The sequence below is a fragment of the Heterodontus francisci genome, chromosome 15 (genome assembly GCF_036365525.1).
Source record: "Heterodontus francisci isolate sHetFra1 chromosome 15, sHetFra1.hap1, whole genome shotgun sequence".
Classification (NCBI taxonomy): Eukaryota; Metazoa; Chordata; class Chondrichthyes; order Heterodontiformes; family Heterodontidae; genus Heterodontus; species Heterodontus francisci.
This window is the reverse complement of record NC_090385.1, coordinates 93,492,189-93,507,293: the sequence shown is the minus strand read 5'-3', so window position 1 is coordinate 93,507,293 and position 15,105 is coordinate 93,492,189.

The window sequence follows — 15,105 nt, the reverse complement described above, 5'->3', positions numbered from 1 at the left end:
GGGAAATTATAATGGGGAACAAAGAAATGGCAGAACAATTAAACACATATTTTGGTTCTGCCTTCACAAAGGAGGACACAAATAACCTCCTAGAAATGTTCGGGAACCAAAGGTCTAATGAGCGGGAGGAACTAAAGGAAATCAGTATTAGTAAAAAAATATTGTTAGGGAAATTAATGGGGTTCAAGGCTGACAAATTCCCAGGGCCTGATAATCTACTAAAGGAAGTGGCCCTGGAAATAATGGGTGCATTGGTGGTCATCTTCCAAAATTCAATAGACTCTGGAGCAGTTCCTACAGATTGGAGGGTGGAAAATGTAACCCCATTATTTAAAAAAGGAGGGTGAGAAAAAACAGGGAATTACAGACCAGTTAGCCTTACATCAGTAGTGGGGAAAATGCTAGAGCCTATTATAAAGGGTGTGATAGCAGAACACCTAGAAAGCATAAACAGGATTGGACAAAGTCAGCATGGGTTTACGAAAGGGAAATCATGCTTAACAAATCTACTGGAGTTTTTTGAGGATGTAAATAGTAGAATAGATAAGGGAGAACCAGTGGATGTGGTGTATTTGGATTTTCAGAAGGCTTTTGATAAGGTCCCACATAAGAGGTTAGTGTGCAAAATTAAAACACATGGAATTGGGGGTAATATACTTGTATGGATTGGGAATTGGTTGACAGACAGGAAGCAGAGAGTAGGAATAAATGGGTTCTTTTTCCGTGTGGCATGCAGTGACTAATTGGGTACCGCAGGGATCAGTGCTTGGGCCCCAGCTATTTACAATACATATTAATGACTTGGGTGAGGGAACTAAATGTAACATTTCCAGTTTGCAGACGACACAAAGCTGGGGGGGCGGGGGACGGGTGTGGAATGTGAACTGGATGCAAAAAGGCTCCAATGTAATTTGGACAAGTTGGGTGAGTGGGCAAATGCATGGCAGATGCAGTATAACGTGGATAAATGTGAGGTTATCCACTTTGGTTGTAAAAACAGAAAGGCAGATTATTACCTGAATGGTGATAGATTAAGAAAGAGGGAGGTGCAACGAGACCTGGGTGTCCTTGTACACCAGTCGCTGAAAACAAGCATTCAGGTGCAGCAAGCAATTAGGAAGGCAAATGTTGGGCTTCATTGCAAGAGGATTTGAGTACAGGAGCAAGGATGCCTTATTGCAGTTATACAGGGCCTTTGTGAGACTACATCTGGAGTATTGTGTGAAGTTTTGGTCTCCTTATCTTAGGACGGATGTTCTTGCCTTGGAGGGAGTGCAAAGAAGATTTACTAGGCTGATTCCTGGGATGGCAGGATTGACGTATGAGGAGAGATGGATCGACTAGGCCTATATTCACTAACGATTAGAAGACTGAGAGGGGATCTCATAGAAACCTATAAAATTCTAACAGGACTAGACAGGATAGATGCAGGGAGGATGTTCCCAAAGGCTGGGGAGTCCAGAACCCGGGGTCACAGTCTCAGGATATGGGGTTTGCTATTTAGAACCAAGATGAGGAGAAATTTCTTCACTCAGAGGGTGGTGAACCTGTGGAATTCTCTACCGCAGAAGGCAGTGGAGGCCAAGTCATTAAATATATTCAAGAAGGAGATAGATATATTTCTTAATGCCAAAGGGATCAAGAGAAATGGGGAGAAAGCGGGAAAGGGGTACTGAATTAGACGATCAGCCATGATCTTTTTTGAATGGCGGTGCAGGCCCGAAGGGGCAAATGGCCTACTCCTGCTCCCATTTTCTATGTTTCTATGTGGGAAAGTGTGAAGTTGTTCATTTTGGTTGTAAAAATAGAAAAGCAGAATGTTTTTTAAAAGATATGAAAGTGGTAAGCGTTGATGTTTAGAGAAACTTGGGGTACTCGTATAAAGAATGCACAAAATTAACATGCAGGTGCAGCAGGCTATTAGGTAGTCAAATGGCATGTTGGCCTTTATTGCAAGGAGATTGGAGTACAGGAATAAAGAAGTCTTACTAAAATTGTACAGGGATTTGATGAGACCTCACCTGGAATACTATGCGCAGTTTTGGTCTCCACATTTAAGAAAGGATATACTTGCACTGGAGGCAGTGCAGTGAAGATTTATTAGATTTGTGCCTGGGATGCAGGGGTTGTCCTATGATGAGAGGCTGAGTAAATTGGGCCTGTATTCTTTGGAGATTTTAAGAATGAGAGGCAATCTAATTGAGACATATAAGATTCTGAAAGGGCTGGATAGGGTAAAAGCTGAGAAATTGTTCCCACTGGTCAGAGAATCTGGAACACGGGGACACAGTCTCAGGATAAGGGGTCAATCATTCAGGACTGAGATGAGGTGGAATTATTGCACTCAAAGGGTTGTGAATCTTTGGAATTCTCTACCCCAGAGGGTTGTGGATGCTCCATCATTGAATACATTTAAAGCTGGGATAGAAAGATTTTTAGTCTCACAGGGAATCAAGGGATATGTGGAGTGGGCAGGAAAGTGGAATTGAAGCCCAAGATCAGCCATGATCGTATTGAATGGCGGAGCAGGCTTGATGAGCCATATGGTCTACTCCTGCTCCTATTTCTTGTGTTCTTGTGGGAATCACAATTGTGAAATTAGAGCTAGGCCATTCAGGAGCAAAATAAGGAAGCAGTTTTTTCCTAAAAAATCTGAGAAATCTGAAATTCTCCCACCACCACCCCACACCACCGCACCCACCGCACCCCCCCCCCCCCCACCACAAAAAAAAAGGATGTGGATGCTATGAATCATAGACTCATAGAAGGTTTATGGCACAGAAAGAGGTCACTTGGCCCATCATGTCTGCACCAACCAAAAAAAAGAGCCACCCAGCCTAATCCCACTTTCCAGCATTTGGTCCATAGCCCTGCAGGTTATGGCACTTCAGGTGCACATCCAGGCACATTTTAAATGAGAGGAGGTTTTCTATCTCTACCACCTTTTCAGGCAATGAGTTCCAGACTTCCACCACCCTCTGGGTGAAAAAGACTTTCCTCATCTCCCCTCTGATCCTTCTACCAATCACTTTAAATCTGAGCCCACTAGTCACTGACTCCTCTGTTAAGGTAAACAGGCCCTTCAACAGTTGGAGTTTTCAATAATTTCTGGAGATCAATAGATTTTTGTTTCAGTAAGGTTGTCAAGGGATGTAGAACCAAGGCTGGTAAATGGGGTTGTGAGAAGTACAGATCTAGTGATCTAATTGAATGGTGGAGCAGGCTCAGGGGGCTGAATGGAAGACTCCTGTTCCTATGTTGGAGGACCAATTGAAACACGGTATTTACCTTGTTTACATTACATACCATTGTTGTTTGTGGAGCCTTGCTGTGCACAGTCTGGTTACTTTTCCCTGCATTACAACTGTGTCTGCACTTCAAAAGTACTTCATTGGTTGTGAAGTACTTCTGGGTATCCTGACGTTGTGAAAGGTGCTTACATAAACAAAAGGTTTTTTTTGTATACATATTGCAGCCAATGTGCTTCAGTTCTGGAAGTTTTGCCATCAGCTCAAAGTGCAGCACTCTTCCTTCTTTTTAGGCAGTCTCTCAGGACCGAGGATGACTTGCTTCCACTCCAGTTCAGTGAGTTCTAACATAGCTAATGAGTCCGATGCACAAACCACAGACTCTACCGCATGTGGGGCAGGTAGTGTTTGAAGAGCTGGATAAGAGAGTTACTTGGGCGGGGATGCTGTGTGCTCCTTCCGCTGCCTGGACCTGGCTTCCACATGCTCTCATCAAAATCTCACAAGGTGTTCAGTACCTTCCCGAATGCACCTTCTCCACTTTGAGTGGTTGTGGGACAGGGACTCCCATGAGTCGGTAGGTATATTGAATTTCTTCAGAGATGCCTTGAGAATGTCCCTATTTCCTTTGTCCTCCTGGGAGTCTTTTGCCACGGCAAAGCCCAGGGTAGAGTAGTTGCTTCAGGAGCCTGGTCTCAGGCATGTGAATGATGTGGCCCGCCCAGTGAAGCATGTTTTGGGTGATTAGCACTTCAGTGCTGGGAACAAAAACAAGAAATGCTGGAATCACTCAGCAGGTCTGGCAGCATCTGTGGAAAGAGAAGCAGAGTTAACGTTTCGGGTCAGTGACCCTTCTTCAGAACTGACAAATATTAGAAAAGTCACAGATTATAAGCAAGTGAGGTGGGGGTGGGGCAAGAGATAACAAAGGAGAAGGTGCAGATTGGACCAGGCCACATAGCTGACCAAAAGGTCACGGAGCAAGACAAAGCATTAGTACAGATTAGGTGTGAATACACTGAATATTGAACAGCAGCAAGTGCAAACCTGAAAAAAAAACCTGAAAAAAACAGTGGGTAAGCAAAGTGAACAAACTAAGATGAAATGAAATAAATGCAAAAAAAGATTGTAAAAAATGTAAAAAAGAATGTAAAAAAAAAGGAAGAAAAAATAACTAAAAACGAAAGTAAAATGGGGGGCTGTCATGCTCTGAAATTATTGAACTCAATGTTCAGTCCGGCAGGCTGTAGTGTGCCTAATCGGTAGATGAGATGCTGTTCCTCGAGCTTGCGTTGATGTTCACTGGAACACTGCAGCAATCCCAGGACAGAGATGTGAGCATGAGAGCAGGGGGGAGTGTTGAAATGGCAAGCAACCGGAAGCTCAGGGTCCTGCTTGCGGACTGAGGAATGTTGGCTTAGGCGAGGATGCTGACATTAGACCGCCTATCCTGACAATGAACATGAAGGATTTTGCGGACACAGCATTGGTGCCTGTTGTAGATTATCCAAGTCTCCAAAGCCTATAGGAGCACAGGGATCACTGCTGCTTGATACACCCTGACCTTAGTCCCAGGTTTGAGGTCCTGGTCCTCGAATGCTCTCTTCCTCAGTCAGCCAAAGGCAGAGTTGGGACATTGGGAAGTCAGTGGTGGATTTTGTCATCCACGACTGCCTTCACTGAGAGGAGACTCCTGAAACATAGAAAATGGTCCACGTTTTTTAGGGTCTCACCTTAGATCCTGATCGACGGAGAATGATGTTGTGCTGCGGGAGTGGATTGGAAGAGGACCTTAGTTTTCCAGATGTTTAAACTAAGGCCCGTCCTCTCGTTTATTTCAGCAAAGGAATCAATGATGACTTGGAACTCAGTCTCCGAGTGAGCACAGAGACAAGCGTCGTCCACGTATTGAAGCACAATGACTGATGTTGAAGTGACCTTTGTTTTGGATTGGAGGCAACGGAGGATGAATAATTTTCCGTAAGTCATGTTGGTTAACTTCACTTCTGTGGGGCGTTTGCTGGAGGTGAGGTACAAAATTGTGGTGAGAAAGATGGAGAAGAGGATTGGTATGATGAAACAGCCTTCTTTGACCCCAGTCTTCACTGAGATAGGGTCTTTGGTGGTCCCATTGGTAAGTATTACAGCTTCCATGTCATCATGCAGTTGGTGAAGGATGGTAACTAATTTCTGAGGGCAGCCAAACTTGAGGAGGACTCCCCATAAACCCTCACGATTGATGGAGTCAAAGGCTTTCATGAGGCCAAAAAAGGCCGTGTACAGCGGTTGATGCTGCTCCCTACATTTTTCTTGGATTGGCCGCACAGTGAAGATCATATCTGTAGTGCCTCTCAGTGGGCGAAATCCACTGTGACTCTGAGCAGTGTTCTACGGTCACTGGATTAATGCAGTTGAGGAGAGCCCTTGTGATGATCTTCCCTGTGGCAGACAGCAGGGAGACTCCCTTATAATTACCCCTATCGGATTTGTCTCCTTTCTTGAAAATGGTCACAATCACAGCGTCCCTGAGATTCCCTGACATGTACTCCTCTTACCAGATAAGGGATATGAGGTGGTGCAATTGCACCAGGAGTGTATCACTGCCATGTTTCAGAATTTCAGCAGGAATTCCATCTACTCCAGATGCCTTGATGTTTTTCAACTGATGGATGGTTTTTCCAACTTCAGTCCAGGCCGGAGCTGTGTCAAGGCTGAGCCAGGTCAAGAACTGAAGGGTGGAATTAAGGACATTTGGATCAAAGACAGACTCTTGATTAAGGAGCTCTTCGAAATGCTCCCTCCAGCGGATTCTGACTGCCCCTCTGTCCTTGATGAGCTCTCCTCCATTCTTGGCTCTTAGCGGGGTGGGATCTTGAGTGTTTGGGCTGTAGACAGGCTTGACAGCACTGAAGAATCCACAAGTCGTGGTTGTCTGCAAGCTGTTGAATCTCCCACACTCTTTGCATGCACCATTTGTTCTTTATGTCATGGATTTTTTGTTGTACCGCTGTCTTCAGATGCCTATAGGCCAGCTGCTTTTCTCTTGAAATGTGGTAGTGCTTCCAGTCCAACAACGCATTGTGCTTATGTTCAATTAGCTCTTGAATCTCTTGGTCATTCTCATCAAACCAGTCCTTATGTTTCCTGGCAAAGAAGCCAAGAACCTCTACGCAGCTGCTAATTATGGTGGACTTTAGAGTGGACTAGGCATTGTGGACACATTGTGGCTCATGTTGGCTGGAAGTCGAAAGGTTGCTTGTGAGGCGCAGGCTGAGTAAGCTGCCTTTGTGGGATCTTTGAAACCTTCAATGCTAATTTTCTTGCGGCAACATTTCTGTTGCTGCCACTGTTTAGGGACCAGGTTAACGGAAATATTAGACAGGATAAGACGACGATCAGTCCAAGAAGTCATCGGCACCTGTCATGGCGTGAGTGGTACAGACTTCCCTTCGATCCCTCACTTGGACGATGATGTAGTCAAGTAGGTGCCAGTGCTTGGATCGTGGGTGTTGCTCTGAAGTATTGAACTTGTCTCTCTGACGAAACAGGGTGTTGGTTATGACAAGGGCATGTTCTAAGCATTTCGTCAAAAGAAGGATTCCATTGGAGTTTGTTTTCCCTGCTCCTTCCTTGCCAATCATACCCTTCCACAGTTTTGAGTCCTTCCCGACTCTCGCACTGAAGTCATCAAGGAGAATGAGCTTGTCCCCTGCTGGGATTCGGGGCTAGAGATTGCATTTATATAGTGCCTTTAATGTAATAAAACATTGCAAGGTGCTTCACGGGCATTATGAAGCAAATATGACACTGAGCCACATAAGGAGATATTAGGGCAAATGACCAAAAACTTGGTCAAGAGGTAGGCTTTAAAGAGAAAAATGAGAGAGGCAGAGAGGTTCAGGGAGGGCATTCCAGAGCTTTGGCAACTGAACACATGGCTACCAATGGTGGAATGAATAAAATCAGGGCTGCTCAAAAGGCCAGAATTGGAGGACCGCAGATATCTTGGAGGGTTATAGGGCTGGAGGAAATTACAGAGATAGGGAGGGGCCAGGCCATGGAGGGATTAGAAAACAAGAATGAGAATGTTAAAATCAGTGTATTGCTAAATTGGAAGTCAATGTAGCTCAGCGAGCACAGAGGTAATTGGTGAACGGGATTTGGTGTGAGTTAGGACATGGGCAGCAGAGTTTTGTATGGCCTCATGTTTACGGAGGGTATATGTGGGAGGCCAGCTAGGGGCCTGTTGGCATAGTCAAGTCTACAGATAACAAAAGTATGGATGAGGGTTTCAGCAGCAGATAAGTTGAGGCAGGGGCAGTGACGGTCGAGGTTATGAAGGTGGAAATAGATGGTCTTAGTGATAGCGCAGATATATGGTTGGAAGCTTCTCTTGGGTCAAATATGACACCAAGGTTGCAAACAGTCTGTTCAAACCTCAGACAGTTGCTGGGGAGAGGGATGGAATCGATAGCTAGGGAATGGAGTTTGTGGCGGGGACCAAAGACAATGGCTTTGGTCTTCTTAATATTTAATTGAAGGAAATTTCTGCTCATCCAGTACTGGGTGTCTGACAAGCAGTCTGACAATTAAGAGATAGTGGAACAATCAGTACAAAAAACAGGCCAGGCACAGCCAATGTTCCCTTTAGGATGCTTACGTGCATGGCTGTGCAGCAATCCAGGATGTACCATGCAGTGCAACAAACAGGCTGCACACAACAAAGAAAAATTAGACGGAAGTGAACAGGCGTCTTCCATTCAGCCCCTTAAGCCTATTCTGCCATTCAAATTGATGTGTACCTCAACCCCAAAGGATGGGGTGTACCCTAGGCTGTTGGAAGCTGCAGGAGAGGAAGTGGCGGGGGGTCTGGCCATCGTTTTCCAGTCCTCATTGGAATCAGGTGTGGTGCTGGAGTGACAATATTGAAAATACTGTTCCCTTTAATTAAACATGACTCATTTCAGTGTTAATAGAGAGCAGGTGATGCTCATTATGGTTTTGCATTTAAGGGCTGGGTCGAGAGTTGGTTTGTGAGGGAAGGGTGAGAATAGGTATTTAGACTGAATTGGTAAGAAAATAGTTGTGGATCAGAGACTGTTATTGGCGTCCTCATTTTGGTGAATGGACATCTACTTGTTTAACATGGAGGACTAGAGAACTGCTAATGTTGTACCTCTGTTTGGAGAGGGAGTGAGGGATAGATTAAATAAATACAGGCTGGTCAGTCTAGCCTCAGTGGTGAGCAGGTTGTTGGAGTCTATTTTGGGAGACACTATGGATTATCACTTAGAAAGGCATAGATTAATCAATCAGTGTGGATTTGTTAAAGGAGGATTTTGTTTGACCAACTTGATTGAATTTTTTGAAGAAGTAACCAGGAAGATAGCTGGGGGTGGTGTGGTTGATGTGGTCTGCATGGATTTTGGCAGGGCTTTTGACAAGGTCCCACATGGTTTAAAAAAGAAAATGAAATCCCATGGGATCCAGGGAGGTGTGGTGAAATGGATGCAGGATTAGCTCAGTGGTAGGAAAGAGAGGGTGATTGTTGATGGTGTTTTTGTGACTGGTGGTGTTCTGTAGGGCTCAGTACTGGGTTCCCTGCTTTTTTTTTTTTTTGTGGCATATATTGGGATTTGGATGTGGATGTAGGGGGTGTGATCAAGAGGTTTGTGGATAACACAAGAATTGGCTGTGTGGTGGATGGTGGCAGCAGGAAGATATTGATGGTCTGGTTGGATGGGTCAAGAAATGGTGAATGGAATTCAACCTGGAGAAGTGTGAGATGATGCATTTGGGAGGTCAAATGAGGTAAAGGAATGCACAATTAATGGGAAAATAGTGGGAGATGTGGAGGAAGTGAGGGACCTTGGAGTGGGTGTCTGTGGATCCCTGAAGGTGGTGGGACTAGTTGATGGGGTGGTTGAACAGTTATGTGGAGTCCTTTTCCTTTTATAGGCTGAATTATAGAATATGGGAGCAGGGAGGTTATGCTGGAACTGTATAACTCATTGGTTGGGCCATGGCTTGAGTACTCTGTGCAGTTCTGGTCACCTCATTACAGAGGGGGTGTGCTTGCACTGTAGAGGGTACAGAGGAGATTTATGAGGATCTTGCCAGGACTGGAAAGATGCAGCTATGAGGGGGATTGGATAGGCTAGTCTTCTCCTTGGAAGAGAAGGCTGAGGGAAAATCTGATTGAAGTGTGGGGAATTTTGAGGGGCCTGGATGGAGTGGAGGGGAAGGGTCTATTTGTCTTGGCAGAGGGGGTCAGTAGCTAGGGGGCATAGGTTTGAAGTGATTGGGAGATGAGGAAAAACCTTTTCACCCAGTGTGTTGTGGTGGTCTGCAGCTCAGTGCTGGGGTGGGGGTTGGGTAGTCAACTCATTCAAAAGGAGTCTGGATATGCACCTCCTAGTGCTGTAATCTGCAGGACCAAGTGCTGGAAGGTGAGATTAGAATAGGTGGATCATTTTTCAGCCAGCACAGACACAATGGGCCAAGTGGCTTCTTTCTCTGTCTTAAACTTTCTATGAAATTTCAGAAGTGTAAAAAATAGTGTAGCTATATTGGGGGACTTTAATTATCCTAATATAGACTGGAATATAAATAAAGGGCAGAGAGGGGAAAGAATTTCTGAAGTGTGTTCCAGAGAGTTTTCTGCACCACTGTTGTTGGCCCAACAAGCAAGGAGGCAGAGTAAAAATAATGAACTGGGGAAAGCCAATTTCAATGGGGTAAGAATGAATCTGACCCAGATAAATCTGAATCAAAGGTTGGCAGGCAAGACAGTAACTGACCAATGAGCTGCCTTTAACAAAGAGCTAGATCAGTTACCATGAAGGGTAAAGGTGGGGGGACTGAAAAAGCAAATGCAAAGTGAGTATGAAAAGAGACTTGCAGCTAATATAAAATGGAATCCCAAAAGTCTTCTATGGGCATATTCATAGTAAAAGGGTGATGAAAGGAGGAGTGGGGTCAATTAGGAACCAAAAAGGGACTTTACACATGGAGGCAGGGGGCATAGCTGAGGTAGTAAATGAATACTTTGTATTTGTCTTTACCTAGGAAGAAGATGCTGCACAGGTCAAGGTGAAAGAGGAGGTAATTCTGACACTTGAAAGGTTTAAAATTGAGGTATGGGATAGGTTAGCTGTGCTTGAAATTGATAAGGCACCAAGACTGAATGAGATACATCCAAGGATACTAAAGGAAATGAGTGGAAATTGCGGAGACACTGGCCATAATTTACCAGTCTTCCTTCCATTCAGGGTGGTGCCAGAGGACTGGAGAATTGAAAATGTTACACCCCTGTTCAAAACAAAGTGTAAAGACAAGCCCAGCAACTACAGGACAGTCAGTTTAACTTCTGTAGTGGGGAAGCTTCTAGAAATTGTAATTTGGGACAAAAGTAATAGTCACTTGGCAAATGTGGGTTAATTAGGGAAAGCCAGTATAGTTTTGTGAAGGGCAAATCGTGTTTAATTTGCTGGAGATTTTTGATGAGATAAGAAAAGATTGATCAGGGTAATGCTGTTGATGTGGTGTATATGGATTTCCAAAAAGCATTTGCTAAAGTGTCACACAAACCTGTTAGCAAATTTTTAGCTCTTGAATAAAGGACAGTGACAGCATAGATATGAAATTGGCTGAGTGACAGGCAACAGAGGGTAGCAGTTAATGGATGTCTTTTAGATTGGAGGAAGGTTTGCAGTGGAGTTCCCCAAGGGTCGGGGTTAGGACTCTAACTTTTTTTTCCTGATTTATATTAATGACCTAGACCTTGGTGTACAGGGCACAGTTTCAAAATTTGCAGACGATACTAAACTTGGAAACATTGACTGTGAGGAGGATAGCACAGAACTTAAAGGATATTGACAAGTTGGTGGAATGGGTGGATAAGTAGCAAATGAAATTTAATGCAGAGAAGTGTGAAATGATTCATTTTGACGGGAAGAATGCAGAGACCATATAAAATCAAGGGTACAATTCTAAAGTGGGTGCAGCAGCAGAGGGACCTGGGTGTATATGTGCATATATTATTGAAGGTTGCAGGACAGGTTAAGAGAATGGTTCTGATGAAGGGTCATTGACCTGAAATGTTAACTCTGCTTCTCTCTCCAGATGCTGCAAGACCTGCTGAGTATTTCCAGTATTTCTTTTTTATTTCAGATTTCCAGCATCTGCAGCATTTTGCTTTTATTTAACAGAACTGTTATTAGAGCATAAGGCATCGCATATAAAGGCAAGGAAGTTATGTTAACTTATGTAGAACACTGGTTTGATCTCAACTGGAGTATTGTGCCCAGTTCTGGGCACCACACTTTAGGAAAGATGTGAAGACATTGGAGAGCATGCTGAAGAAGTTCACAAGAATGTTTCCAGCGATGAGGAACGTCAGTTATGTGGATAGATTGGACAAGTTGGGGCTGTTTTTCTTTGGAGAAGGTTGAGAGGAGATTTGACAGGTATTCAAAATCATGAAGGGTCTGGACAAGGTAGATGGGGGGGGGGGGGGGAGAAACTCCTCCCACTAGTGGAGGGATCAAACACAAGAGGACACTGATTTAGGCTGTGACGGCCAAGGTGTGGAGGGGAGGTCACAGTTGCCCCTCTTTCCCTTCCTCTTATTTGACACCATCAGGATTTATTCCTTTTAAACAGTGGTTCTGTTTCCTACCCCAGTGAGTGTTTTACCTTTTTTTTTATGTTTAATGTGACCCCTTTCCTATCCTGAGTGGCGTGAAACAGGGCTGTGTTCTCACACCTACACTGTTTGGGATCATCATCTCTCTGCTGCTCTCACATGCGTTCAAGTCTTCAGAAGAAGGAGTTTTCCTCCACAGAAGATCAGGTGGCAGGTTGTTCAACCTTGCCTGTCTTAGTGAAGACCAAAGTATGGAAAGTCCTCATCAGGGAACTCCTCTTTGCTGACTATGCTGCATTAACATCTCACACTGAAGAGTGTCTGCAGAGACTCATCGACAGGATTGCGGCTTCCTGCAACAAATTTGGTCTAACCATCAGCCTCAAGAAAACAAACATGGGACAGGAGGTCCGACATGCTCTATCCATCAATATTGGCGACCACACTCTGGAAGTGGTTCAAGAGTTCACCTAACTAGGCTCAACTATCACCAGTAACCTGTCTCTCGATGCAGAAATCAACAAGCGCATGGGAAAGGCGTCTGCTGCTCTGTCCAGACTGGCCAAGAGGGTGTGGGAAAATGGCGCACTGACACTGAAGACAAAAGTCCCGAGTGTTTCAAGCCTGTGTCCTCAGTACCATGCTCTATGGCAGCGAGGCCTGGACAACGTATGTCAGCCAAGAGCGACGTCTCAACTCCTTCCATCTTCACTGCCTCTGGAGAATCCTTGGCATCAGGTGGCAGGACCACATCTCCAATGCGGAAGTGCTTGAGGCAGCCAACATCCCTTGCATATACACCGTACTGAGTCAGCGGCGCTTGAGATGGCTTGGTCATGTGAGCCGCATGGAAGATGGCAGGATCCCCAAGGACACATTGTACAGCGAGCTCGTCACTGGTCTCGGACCCACCGGCCGTCCATGTCTCTGCTTTTAAAGATGTCTGCAAATGCGACATGAAGTCCTGTGACATTGACCACAAGTCGTGGGAGTCAGTTGCCAGTGATCGCCAGAGCTGGCGCCCCGCCATAAAGGCGGGGCTAAAGGGTCGAAGAGACTTAGCAGTTGGCAGGTAAAAAGACAGAAGCGCAAGGAGAGCCAACTGTGTAACAGCCCTGACAACCAATTTTATCTGCAGTGCCTGTGGAAGAGTCTGTCACTCTAGAATTGGCCTTTATCACCACTCCAGGCGCTGCTCCACAAACCACTGACCACCTCTAGATGCTTACCCATTGTCTCGAGACCAGGAGGCCAAAGAAGATTGGTTCCTTCACAAGCGGCCATGTTTTCCTGAATTTAAACAAGACTTAAGTTTATTTTACTCAAGCTAAACCAATCTAAAATAATAAAAAAAACCTACACATTCACATGAGGATCTCACACACAGGCAAATAGTTACAAAGTGGAAAGTAGGTTTTTTTGGTCAGATGAAAATCCAGAATGAATAAATAAAAGTTAAACACCCAGTCTGAAGTTGGATGTTTCAGTGGTCGTCTGGCTGGAGTTGTATTTCTAAAGTCTATGGCTGGTCAAAGTGCCTTGCTCAGGGTTTTCTTGGAGGCAGAATTGTAGGTGGTTTTCTCACCTGGGAGTGGAGTGGCATATAGCAGATCCTCCCTCCCTACCCCCTCTCTCTCCCCCTGAGTTGTGTGTGAGGGACTCTACTGACTAAGGGAAGGAGGTGCTCTTGGGGGGTTTTTTTTTTTTGCCTCCACAATACAGGGAAAAAGAAGCTGATTGGCAAGTTGTTTATGTACTGAGAAGGGCAGCTGTGGCTGGAGATAAAAGTTGGCGGCAGAGAGCCCCTTCCACCTGTCTCTACCTGTTTGTGCTGAAGTGTGACATCACAGGAAAACAGGTAGGTGACTGGGTATTTCTTCTGTGTCTCTTTGGCCAAGTGGCTTAAATCAAGAGACCTTATTACAGCTAAAGAGTAAAGAATTTCACTTTTAAAAATATTTAACATCCAAATTAATTAAATACAGATGGTTAGTCAGGCGATGTATTGCAGCTGTAGTACGTGGGAGCTGGTGGCACTGGTGCAATCCACGGTGACAACATCTGCAGCAAGTGTTGGCTGCTTAAGGAAATTCAGCTCAGAGTTGATGAGCTGGAGTCAGAGCTGTGGACACTGCGACACATCAGGGACGGGGAGAGTTACCTGGACACTGTTTCAGGAGATGGTCACACCCCTTATATTAATTACATCAAATTTGGACCATGGTCAGGGACAGGAGGGTGTGACTGAGTGAGGCAGGTATGGGGCTCCAGAATTTAGCTTTGGAGGAGCCTCAGCCAGTGACCTTATCCAATAGGTATGAGATTCTTGTTCCTGGTGTGGGCGAGGTCACAGGCTGCAGGGAGGATGAGCGAACTGATCACGGCACTGTTGCTCAAAGTGCCATTTGAGTGTGGGGAGAAAAGAGAAATGTAGTAGTAGGGGATAGCATTGTTAGGAGAATAGATACTGTTCTCTGCAGCAAAGATGGAGTCCAGAGGGCTGTGTTGCCTACCTGGTGCCAAGGTTTAAAAACATCTCTTCTGGGCTGGAGGGGAAGGATCCAGTTGTTGTGGTCCACGTAGGTACCAATGACATAGGTAGGACTAGGAAAGAGACTCTGCTGAGGGACTGAGCAGCTCGGGGGTAAATTTAAAAAGCGGAACCACAAAGGTGGTAATCTCGATTACTACCAGTCATATGCAAATTGGCATAGGGTAAATAAGATTAGAGGGGTAAACGCGTGGCTCCAAAATTGGAGTGGGAGAATTGGGTTCCCATTCATGGGGCACTGCCAGTACTGGGGAAGGAGAGCTGTTCCATTGGGACGGGCTTCATTTAAACAATGCTGGGACCAGTGTCCTGGCAAATAGTATAACTAGGGTTGTAGATGGGACTTTAAACTAATTAGTGTGGGGAGGGGGTTCAGTTGAAGGGAAGTTTTAAAAAATCAAAGAAATGAGAGAGCAGAGGTGTAGGGTAGTGAAGGGGCGAATGGTAATCAAAGTGTGACAGGAAGGGCAGAAAATATAAGCAGAAGAGTGCAGCAGAAATTAGAATCCGAATGAGTAATAGTAAAAAGTCAAAGCTTAAGGCTCTTTATCTGAATGCACGCAGAATTTGTAACGAGGTAGATGAGTTGACGGCACAAATAGAAATAAATATGACTTGACAGCTATTAGATGTGGTTGCAGGGTAACCAAGATGGGGAA